This window comes from Heliangelus exortis, chromosome 14 (assembly GCF_036169615.1).
Source record: "Heliangelus exortis chromosome 14, bHelExo1.hap1, whole genome shotgun sequence".
Lineage (NCBI taxonomy): Eukaryota > Metazoa > Chordata > Aves > Apodiformes > Trochilidae > Heliangelus > Heliangelus exortis.
Genome location: NC_092435.1, coordinates 11,245,503 through 11,257,123, shown reverse-complemented (window position 1 = coordinate 11,257,123; position 11,621 = coordinate 11,245,503).

Genomic DNA, 11,621 nt, shown 5'->3' with positions numbered 1-11,621 from the left:
TCCAATGAGTTTCACCTCTCCTGCAGTATACACTTCCCTTTGATGGATTCATTATTCCCAATTTGCTGAATAGCATTTATATAGTAAATAATTCTCTGGCTGTAGAGGGAGTGTTTTGCTGTAATTATTTAATGATCACAATTGAAGCTTTGCTGGGTAAGTACTACTGCTAAAAAAATCTAAAATGTAAACCCAAAGAAAACCCAGAATGTTTAATGAAATAATTAACAATTAGGCATTTTTTTTTAATACCCGAAATGGTCTGTAAAAAAATACCAACAGTAGGCTGCTGGTGCAGACACCTAATTTAACTAACCTGCACCTTCCCCAGGTACATTTCCAGCTGGGTTTGGGTTCTGCTCCCCATCCCATCTTTTTCCAGTCTCCTCTGGGACTAATTTGGGGTCTTCCCTCCCTTTGCAATTAATTGTATAGCAGGTCCTACTTGAAAAAAAAAAAAAAAAAAAAAAAAAATTCGATTTGTGTTGGTGGGACAGTTTAGCTTGAACTTGCAATGCAGGGGAGAAACCCAAAAACTAAGGTGAAGGTTTGGGGCTACACCTACATGGGAAACTTAAGCCCAGTGCCAGCAAGTGGACCTGGTGGCTTTGGCCTTCCAGCAGTGCCAGGGGCAGGAGAGGAGGGAGCCCTGGGAGTAACAGAATGGGGGAGAAAAGAGGGAAGAGTGGAGCTCCCCCATAAAAGTGGAGCTAGGAGATCACATCCCAATGTAATGACATCCATCCTCTGGGTACTGACCAACTAAAGCAGCTCTGGGAAGTTTTTAGTTCTTTGTTATGGCCTGAAAACACCGGAAAGTAAAATTTATCTCAAAAAAAGCACCTCCAGAATAGCAAAAAACAAGTAACACCCAGGCTGGCTCCCCCTTCTCCCCCAGCCCTACCTGCTCTGGTGGGTCAAACCTTTTCTCTTCACCCTGAAGCTTTTTCCATGGATTTGATCTCCAGGCTCCACACCTGCAAAAAAACACAAAAAACAAAAGAAACAACAAAACCAAAACCAACTTGAGCTAGGAGACAAGGTCTTTATAGCTAATGGCAAAGCCCATTGACTTTCAAATGCAATCTTGGTTGTTTATTTTTTTTTCTCTATAAATCCATTGTGTTGCAACCTTGTTTACTTTCTCACAGCCCCCATTAAGTTAAGTTAATATTACCATAGAGGAGATTAATTCCCCCCCCCAAGCCCATAGAAACACCTCCCATCAGAGTAAGTTAACATCACTGGCATGGTAATGTAAAAATTATACCAGCAGAACACCTCTGGTACCACTACCTCAGGGACTGATAGGTGAAGTCCTCTAAGCCATTAAAGATCTTATAACCTCTTGTTCCATATGTAGTTACAGATGAAGTCTTATTCCCAGAAAAGGTTAATTAAAGCCCATAATTCCAGGATGAGCTGAACTTGATGAGGGGCTGGCAGGAATTTCTCCCAAGCACAGACCCTGACACTTCACTTAGATAAAAATTAACCTCCTGTAAGGCCTTGGAAACTCAGATTCTCCTTTTGAAAGGGGATATTTCTCAAACCTCCACCCTCTGTGCCCCAGCTCATGTAGCAGAGACCTAAAGCACCCATTTAAAACCCTGCTCAACATCTGGAGCACACCTGGGTGGCCTGCAGGGATGTGCCACAGAGGGGTGGCATTTTGTGCTCCTGTGCATGACAGTTCCTGAGACTCACTGGGTAGTTTAAGGAGACAAGATCTCTTCTCTTTTAAGGAGAATAAGCAAAGAGCACCCAAATCCATCCATCCTGAATTTTAAAAGAACACCTGGAGTGGGTTTCCCCCTTCCCAGGCAGAGGAGCTGCGCTGTGCTGTTGGCCAAGGGAGTTGGAGCATCTTCAACAACCCCTTCCCAGTGTAATGTGCAATCAGGGAGAAGAGCTAATGAACACCCCATGCAACCAGCCAAGTGCCTCTTCTAACACCCCCTCTCTCAGACAACGTTGCTGGCAGGAAGGTGACCCCAGAAATCAAACTCAGCCAACACCTGGAAGGAGTTTCGGTGGAAAGGCTCCCGACTCAGCGATTTCTTTTTAGGTGAGAAACGAAGGGGGATGTTCCACCAAACGAGGGAGTCCTCAGAAATCTCTATCCACACGTATTTGATATAAAAGAACAGCTCTGGAGGAGACCACCAACCTTCAAGCTGGGTTTTTGCTGCCTCTCTGGCGTGCTGGTGGTTGGAGGGGCTGTGATAAGCGCGGCAGTGCCGGGTGCCATCAGTGCTACCTAAAAGCAAATGAAACTGGCATAAATAATTGTGCTGTAGAAAGCCTTTCTGTTGCACCTTGCCTATCACTGACAATTTACATATCTTAGGAAAACCTTTGTCAGCTTCTGTCATTTCTGCACTATTATGTGCCTTTCTGGATAATTACCAGTTAATGTGAAAAAGCAGATGGAAAAAACCTTGAAATTTCTGATAGAGAATCCTCAAACCTCTCCCCTTATCTGTGCACAGCAGCTTCCTGATTTCAAAAGAAGTTTGAAAACCTTTGTTAAAAATGTCCCTGATTCCCAGTTTGAATGAACCAAATGACATTCAGCTAAAATTATTCAGCTTTTTTTCCACAATTAAATTCCATTATCGTGAACTGCCAAAGTAAAATGGAAGGTCTCTTAACTAATGTGTTGGTTGTTTGCTTGCATTTTTTTTTTCCATGGTAGTATTGTAGAAAGCTGTGTGAAGTAGAAGGAGGATAAACAATAACTGTAACTTTGCATCAATGAGTGGGGAATTTTTAGACCCTTCATTATGGGAACGCACAGAGGTTGCTGGGGTGTTTTCCTCTTCCTTCCTCTCCCCCCCCCCCCCCCCTTTTTTTTTTTTTCCTTCTTTTCGTTAATTCCTTTTTCCTTCACAACCCACTGAGACTGATTGGCTATTCCACCAAACTTAAGGAGCAGGGAGAGTTTGGTTCTGTAGCCCCAGCAATCCCTTCCTACAGTCCCAGTGTTGGCCAAGTGCAGCCACTTCTCCTCTCCCTCCAATGAAGCAGCAGAATCCAGGGGAAATAATTTAATTTCAAAAATACCATTTCCCACAAGCCGGGGAAATTGTCCTGGTGTTTTCTCAGTTGGTTTTTCCCCCCCTTCTTCTGGCAGGTGTAAAGCAAAGCAGTCCATGATCTGGGCAGCATGGTTTGCTTGCATGCAGGATGATGTAAAACACAAAGAACCCTTAAATCCACAGGGCAGATGACCCTGGTGTGCCACCTGGCTCTGATGACCAGAGGGGTGTTAATTTTAAATATCCATTAAAAAAAGAAGGAGGGAGAACTTTCTGAACATAGATGCTAGGGATTTGCAGTGCATTTTCTGCATAAAATCCCTCTAAGTGGTTGAGTTTTGCTCTGCCAAATATTCCCTCACTCAAAGGCAACAAACCCATGCGGATGAAACCATATGCTGCCCAGCTCTGGGTTGGTTCTTTTTTTCTGGCCTTCATGGGCCCTTTGGACAGATGCATCTTTGCTGAGCCATTTCTACCCAGGAGCTCAAAACCAGCTGGAGAGCCTGGAGGAGGTGTGATGGAGTTAGGAGAGCAAGGAGATGTCACCCTGGCCATGGCAATGGCTCTGGAGAGGGAAAGAGAAGTGAGAGAGTGAAAAACCATAAAGAGAGACTCATTCTTGTTGGGACACCCGGTGTCCCATGTGCTGGTGGCATCAGAGCAGGAGCAGAACCTGTCCCTCTGCATGGCTGCCCTCAGCCCAGCCCCACTGGGAAATCTCTTTTGATGAAAAGAAAACTACATAAACAGTCTAATGTGAGCCCCATTTCTCTGCAGCTCTCAAAACACACTTTGAAATCATTTAAAAAAATAAATATACATATATACAATTAAAATATGCTAACTCCACATTGTGTGCTTCACCAGGAAAAAAAAAACCAAACCTGTTTCCTCTTGAGAGTGCAGAGAGGGAAAACAAAGCTTTGGTGGTGGTGAGGATCACTCTAACAGGAGATAAAACCCCTTGGTATCAGGGTGTTGTATCAGAGGGCTCTCCAGATGAAGCCTGTGCTCTGCTGTCCTGCTGCTGCTGGAGCTTCTCCTCCTGACTGGCATTTAGCATCCCCAGCCCCATGGGATGACATTTCAGACACTGATTAAAATCATTGTCTTTTATGGCAAGGGAAAGTTTGTTCTTCAAAGTGAAGGAGATTAAAAAAAAAAATAAAAAATGCTCTTGCAAAGAGTGATGAAAAACAGATGAATAAAAACAAGCAAAAAAGGGCCTAATTCCATTATTTTCAATTAGCTCTTTCATTTGATTTCAGTCATTTGCACTTGTTGCTTGTTTTACAGCTCTTATTGTCCAGCATTTTATTTCACACATCTAACAGTATTAAATCAAACTGTTTTCTAGTCTTTGCCTTTCTTTTGAAGCTTCTTGAAAGTCTGAAGCAGGCTTAAAAAACCCGCTATGAAAAGCAAACTTTCATCTCTCTGCAGGTTATTTGTAATCAGACCTTTCTCATCAAGGGCTCATTTCATTTGCATTTGGGATCTGGGAATTATTAAAACTGTCAATCCCTCTTCTTAAAAAAATTTCTTGCCCAGGCTTCAGGGTTTGGAAGCTTCAGCACCAACACCAGCTGGAGTAGATGTGGTGCTCCTGGTTGTAGGTACTCACACATAGTAATGATGGAGTAAGGCTCTTTACTCTTATTCTCCAGGACATCATACTTGATGCTGCAAACTCCTGTTGATTCTCTGCTTGGTTCTGGATGGCTGGTGGCTCGTGTTGAGGTTATAAAATATGGGGATGTCTTTTATCCCCATATTTGGGATATAAAATAGTCCGGTATTAAAGGGTCAATATTTCTTACCCATGGTAAATCAATGAATCTTGCTGTGGATTTGGGAGAAAGTAACTCATCTGTGGAGCTGTGACAAGTTTCTCATCTCAGCTGGAAGGCAACCACCATGCCAGGCCCAGGAGTTTTATGGATCTCCAGGTTAGCATCTTGCCAGCCTCTTTCCTAAAAAAAAAAAAAAGAAAAAGAAAAAAAAGGTACTGTTAGGTCTGGTGCCTGTTATCACTGAGGACCTTTTATTTTCTTCAGCTCTTCTGAGCTGGGAAGAAGCAGCAGCAGTGGCAGCAAAGCTTCAGCAGTGGCAGTGACAAGCTCAGAAAGTGCTGAGTTACTTTTTCCATTTCAGAACGCAGACTTTTTAGAAGAGGCTTTGTTCACACCCAGGCTGGAGCCTCCTCTGCCATGGCTGGGTGGGTGAGAGACACTCAGGTGTGTAAGATGGAATCAAAACAGGAGCTTTAATGAGCTTGATTGGCTTCATCATTACAATTTTCTCTCTAAATCTTCTGCTCCCAAGTGTTATTCTCTCTGCACCTTGGAGATCCCACCAACACAGCCCCCCCAGTTACATGCTGTCCCACTCACTGAGTGGTTCCCTTCCTCTGTGCACTTAAGATACCAGCAAGTGTCTTCTCTAGCTTAAAAAAAAATACATTAAAAAATAAAAGTCTTCATCACTGTCTTCCTTTCCACTTAGAGAAGCTGTAAACACAGACTCCCAGGATTCTGTCAAACTCATGGTTAACTCCAGGAGTTTTGAAGTCCTGTTGGTGGATGTGGTGAATATAAAAGAAATAAAAACCAAGACACCAAAGGCTTTTTACCAGCTGACTCAAGCCAGACAGCCTACAGGCTGATGGATCCTGGTTCCCTAATAATCTCTTGCTCCTGCCTGGAAGTACTTGGAGTCCATCCTGTGATACCCAAGTGGGCAGAACTCAGCCCCAGGGAAAGTCACCCAATACTGCCCATATGACAGAAATTTTTGTCTTGGAGAATGCTGATCCCATTTTTCAATATACAAATGATAATTCAATGATTAAACCCCCACCCTTCACCAGTAACAGCTGCTTTTCCTTCCCTCTCCATTCTGCAGTGACAAATCCTGGGGCCTCTCCTCAACCAGCACAGAGACAGCTGAGAACACAATGAGCTGGTTTGTTACCCTTCAGCATAAACTGTTTTTTTTTTTAATCTTCTCTGGGGAGTCATAGCAGCTTGACACTGTTCCTGTAGGTTGCCTCTCAGTGCAGGCCAGGACCTGATCACTACTATTAGGGTGAATTTTAAAAGTACCAAGTAATGGGGACAGAGAGCACTGCAGGAGCCAGCCCACCTTCTGCAGCATCACAGTTTGCCAAAATGCCCACAAAAGTACTTCCACACTTCACATTTTCACCACTTTGACACTTGGTACTGGAAGGCAGAGTGAAGCAAACCTGTTTCTGGACAAGCATGGCAAATTGCTAGGCTTAAAATGACATTAAACCTTCCTTAGCAAACCAGCTTGGGACTCACATCCCCAAGTGCTTGCAAAGTTTTCAGTGGCTTATTCTGGTTTGGTTTTTTGAATTTTCCAGTGTTAAAGGGGTCTAATTATCTGCCAAGAAGGTGGAAGCACATCACAGACATGGTCATGCTGCTCCTGCCTGGCTACAGAGCTGGGCTGGGTCTGGAGAAGGTCAGTCCCAAAGTCTCACTGTGATGGAATCAGCCAAAAATTTGCCTTTTTTCCCCAGGGTTGAGCTGAGTGGGAGCAGGCAGAGGAGGTTCTTTTCTCCTCTTGTGTCTCTCCCAGGGGGAGGTGTCCCACCCAGAGAGATGTTCCCCAGTGGGTGACATCCCACTGCAACCCCCCTGCACAAAGGAGAAGCCTTTCAAAGCAGAGCCAGCCTTATCTCAAAGGCAGCATTCCTGCTTTGATCCCCTGATGAATCAGGATGCCTTTGCTCTCCTCCTTCACCACCACCTCTCTCTGAACAGGAAAAGCCTGCAGAGAGAAGACCTGGCTGGTTTAAGACTGACAAGAGGAAAACCATGGGTGGGAAGCAGCCTCCCTGTGCCACCTCCAGGTCCCTTCCATTCTCCCAGGTTGTGCAGTTGAATTTTTTTTATTTTTTTTATTTTTTTTTTTAAGGATTTTTCCACGATGGGAGTTTTAGCAACCACAGAACCCATCATGCTGCTGCAGGGCACAGTAGGTTCACCCAAGTTAATTCCACCACGAGCAATGTTGGGGATGTTACCTTCTCCCCAGACATCCCCAGCCCTTCTGTTTCATTCCTGCTCCCTCCATAAAAAGGCCCTGATTCAAACTGTGGCTCGTTGTGTGGTGCACCAGGAATCCATGCACCCTGGAATTTTCTTTCCTTCCTCCTCTTCCCTGTGTCATATTCAGTGAAGTCTCTTTTATTGAACATCTGCTGGGTACCCAGTGAGCTTATTCAAACTCGGCAGGAAAGCACCTTGGCTCCAAAATAAATTAAAACAATGGATGTGCCTCTGGCCAATAGATCATTGGGTGGGAGTGGGGAATGGAGGTTTGTGGATATTTGATGGGAAGTTTATCATTTAAACGGTGAAAACGCAGCACTTCAACATATGGATCATTCAGAGCTGCTCTCCTTTCCCTCCCCACTTGAAGGCTCTTTGTGCCTTTAGAGGAATTAGAGAAAATGAAGAATTTAAAGAGGGCTGCTGGTGAAAAGCTGTTGTCAAAGAGTGGAAAAGCAGAAGCAGGATGCAGGGATGTGGTGGGACTGGAGGTGGATTAAACCGTGTTAGTTCAAAGGGGTGCAAGCAAGGAGCAAAGTAGTGAAATAAACCAGGGAAGAGGGGACTGGAAAAGGAGAATTAGAGAATAGAAGTACAGAAACCCTTCTGCAAGGTCCAGCTCCTAAGACACCTCTAGGTATTAGGGCCACTATCTGTCTGGTGGGTTCACACCACTGTCAGCATCGTGATGTGGAAACCCCAAATGTGGGCTGTGATGGGAGTTTTAAAGCTGACATAACCAAAATGATAAATATTATAAATAATATTCTACTGCCCACGCTGTGCAGACATCCAATCCAGAACCACTGAAACTCTTTAATAGAACACAACCTCTTCTCAGAATCAGCTGCCTCAAATTTCTCACAAAAATACCCCTCTACTGTGAGATTTATCAACAAGACTTTGCAGCTACATTTAAAATATAAATTATTACCTTCAGTTCCTTTAGTGAACTTAGTCCAGTAGAGAAGCAAGTTGACTGCAGACTGCCTAGAAAATTAAATATACATGTAGTTAAAATATATATAACAATGTATATACTATGTATTATTATATATATAAATGTAACCTCATTAAGGATATATTTTAAAATACACAATTATAATATAATACAATACCTTATAGTTATAATACAATTATAATGTAACGTAGTCAATATTATATGAACTGAGCTGCTACCACGGGAAGAGGGTTATGATGAGATCATAAAGCCACATACACACCCCAAAAGCAGAGCTTCCAGTGACAGAAAACAATATGGGATGCACAAATGGAAAATCCATGTTGCATGGCATTTTTCTCCTTAATGGGCTATAACCCTGAAAAGACAATACGCAATGTGTGATCTTTTTCTTTTCTTTTTTTTTTTTTTTTTTAAATGCAAGAACTTTATCTCTGTCCTTTCCTCCATGTTTTTTTCTCCTGGAGATGGTAAAGCTACCCTCAACCTTTTAGGGAAGCCCTTGTGGGATGGTCATCTCTGCTGGAATCCCTTCCCTGGGAGCATTCCCACCTTGGTAGGGCAACACTTAACAATCTCTTACCTCCTAATTAAGTCTGGCCATGGTTACACTGCTTGATGATGATGATGATGATGATGCATAAAGATTGAGCTCTCCAGCCCTTGGTGCACCAATGTCCTGCCACTGTACCCTGTTAAAAATGGAAACAACAATGAAGTCTCCAATTATTTTATATTTGCCTTGAGCCTATCAGAATTCATCATTTTATGCAGTGTTACTACAGTTCACTGGCTGATCATCTACTGAGGCAGTAGCAGTTATCCCCAAGCATCCTATAGGTGTTTTATATCCAGAGATAGTTTTTTCTCTACAACCCTGTGGAGAAACAACCCATGATAGCCCCTGACTTACAGTTTGTTAATTTAAGGAAGACAAAGAAAAGTAAAGAGTTGCTTTTGACTGAAAAAAAAAAAAAAATCTTGCAGAGGGGCAACTAGAATTGGGTTCTCTGACTATCATTGGACCTTAAAATAAACCCAGCCTGAACTCTGCAGTGTGACCCTGCTGAAGGGAAGTGCAGGATGAGAGCAGAAACACAAAGGCCCAGGTTGATCTTCACAATTTGATTTTCTTGAAAAATTGATCAGAGATTTGAATATTAATTACAGATCTTGGCTCCCTGTCAGCAAGAGACTGAAATTCTGAGCACATCCATTTTTCTCATTGATTTTGGAGGGTTTGCAGTTTGCAAGTTGTGCACAGGTCACTTGCTCAACCAAGAGCCATAGCAGAACAGGCAATGGTCACATCTGCTGCTGGGGGCTCTGAAGGGCAGATGAATCCTTCAGCCTGGAGCAAAACTTAAAAAAAAAAAAAAAAAAAAAGCTCACCTTGATGCAGATACAGTGCTGGGAAGACCTTATTCATGTTTCAGCTTCCTGATTCCTGAAATGTGGAAGAAACTGCTGCTGGCTCAGCCCAGCCCTGCCAAGGCCACCAGCACCCCATGTCCCCCAACACCACATCTCCATGGCTGGAAACCCCTCCAGGGATGGGGACTGCACCTACCAGAGAGAAATTGTCCCCAGGTTCCAACCCAAACCTCCCCTGGCACAACTTGAGGCCGTTCCTCTTGTCCCATCCCTTGTTCCTTGGGAGCAGAGCCTGACCCCCCCTGGCTCCAACCTTCTCTCAGGGGGTTGCAGAGAGCCAGAAGGTCTCCCCTCAGCCTCCTCTGCTCCAGGATCAACACCCTCAGCTACTCCTAGTCCTGCTCCAGACCCTTCCCCAGCTCCATTGCCCTTCCCTGGATGCTCTCCAGCCCCTCAATGTCCTTGACTTCAACTCAGATATATCACAGAGGTTGAAGCCAAGGTGTTACCACAGGTGTATTATTTATATCCCCTACTTCCCATACACACCTGCTGCTTTTCTGATTTTTAGTGTACTGCTTCCTCCAGCTGCCCTCTTTTTTTTTGCCCAGCAATGCCTGCAGGAGATTTCTGAGCAGGTCAGGTTATTTAACAAGAAAACATCCTAACAACCAGCCCATCTTTCCAGGCTCGTTATCCTCAGTGGTTTATGAGATCTATAAGCAGCAGGACATGGGCAATAAACTTTCTGGCCATTTGTCAGAGGTTTTACCACTTGGGAACTGCTGAGCACTTGGTGTCCCCATGGGGTGAACGTGACCAGGGCCAGAAGAACCATGGACACCCCTGACCCCAACACAGGTAGCAAGCAGCATCTCACCACAAGCTGGAAGCCCTAAAATACACCTTCTTTTAACCACTCCATGTTTTTTTTTTTTTTCCTCCTAATAAAGCAGAGTCTTGGATGTTCATGGAGTGCAAGAAAGCACCCAGAGCTTCGGGGTGCTCTGACCCCACAGCTCCCATAGGATCACAGGATAAATCCTGGTGTGGTCATCTTAGCATTTTCCTGCTGGCACCCTTCTGCAAGGGGTGGGTGATGATTTGACAGCACATCCCTGCGTGGTGATTAGAACTGGGACCTGCCATTAAATAATGAGCAGGGTGATGGAGGAAATATAAAATGCCATCCCTGGTATGCACAGAGGGGTCGTAAATCCAAGGTGAAATAGTAAATCTCCAAGGAGTTACAGAAATCCAGATAGCTACCCTGAAGGAGGTGCATTTATTGTGGTGCTACAAGGTTTTTCTCTTATCTCTAATTTTATAGATCTGGGCAGCTGCAGCAGTCCTTGGATAGGGTACATATTTGAAAATACTATAAATTTCCCCTCCTGTTTACTTCAGATTCACTGGCACACGCTGTCTTTACTATCTCCTGGTATTTTATGCCTCAGTACTTGGAGAAAAAAATGCTTTGTTTGCACTAGATGTAATATGAAAACTCTCTCTGACATTTAAACTTTAGTATCAGTTTGCCTACAGTGTTAATATCACTGCAACTGCTTATATGGATTAAATTGCCTACAGTATATAATGCCAAAATATGAACATAGCACATTTACTGATTCAAGTCCTTGAAAGAATTATTACCATTAAAATATTTAAGGTCACCTTTACAAAGGCAATAAATCAGGAGGATGTCAAACAGAGCTCTTCAAGCTCCTGGACTGGTGGAGCCCACTGGGAAAATGATGGTTGATTCATTGTCACAAGGGGAACAGGGGTCTGGGGACAACTCTGGGGTCACTCCTCTCTGGGGACAAAGGACTGGGGGTGTCTGCTTTGATACAGGGGGACCAGGGATGCCCCACTCCTGGGTGTCCCCAGCATGAGGTGTGAGCCCCCTGCAAGGTGGTTCTTACCCCCGCTCCGGTGCTGTTGAGAAGGTCTCAGCCTGGTTCCACCAGCTCCTGCAGGAGGAAAAAGCAGCAAAACCTCATTTTTTGTCATTCAAGTCAGCTGCAGCAGCTCGGGGTGCCCCCGGGAAGCAGAACTGATGAGTAAGAAGATGCCATTTCCATGCAGTGGCTTTTCTGTGCAGAACAGTCTATTCATGCCACGGGTCCGGTTCTGCAAAAACCCTTATTGAGGTCAACA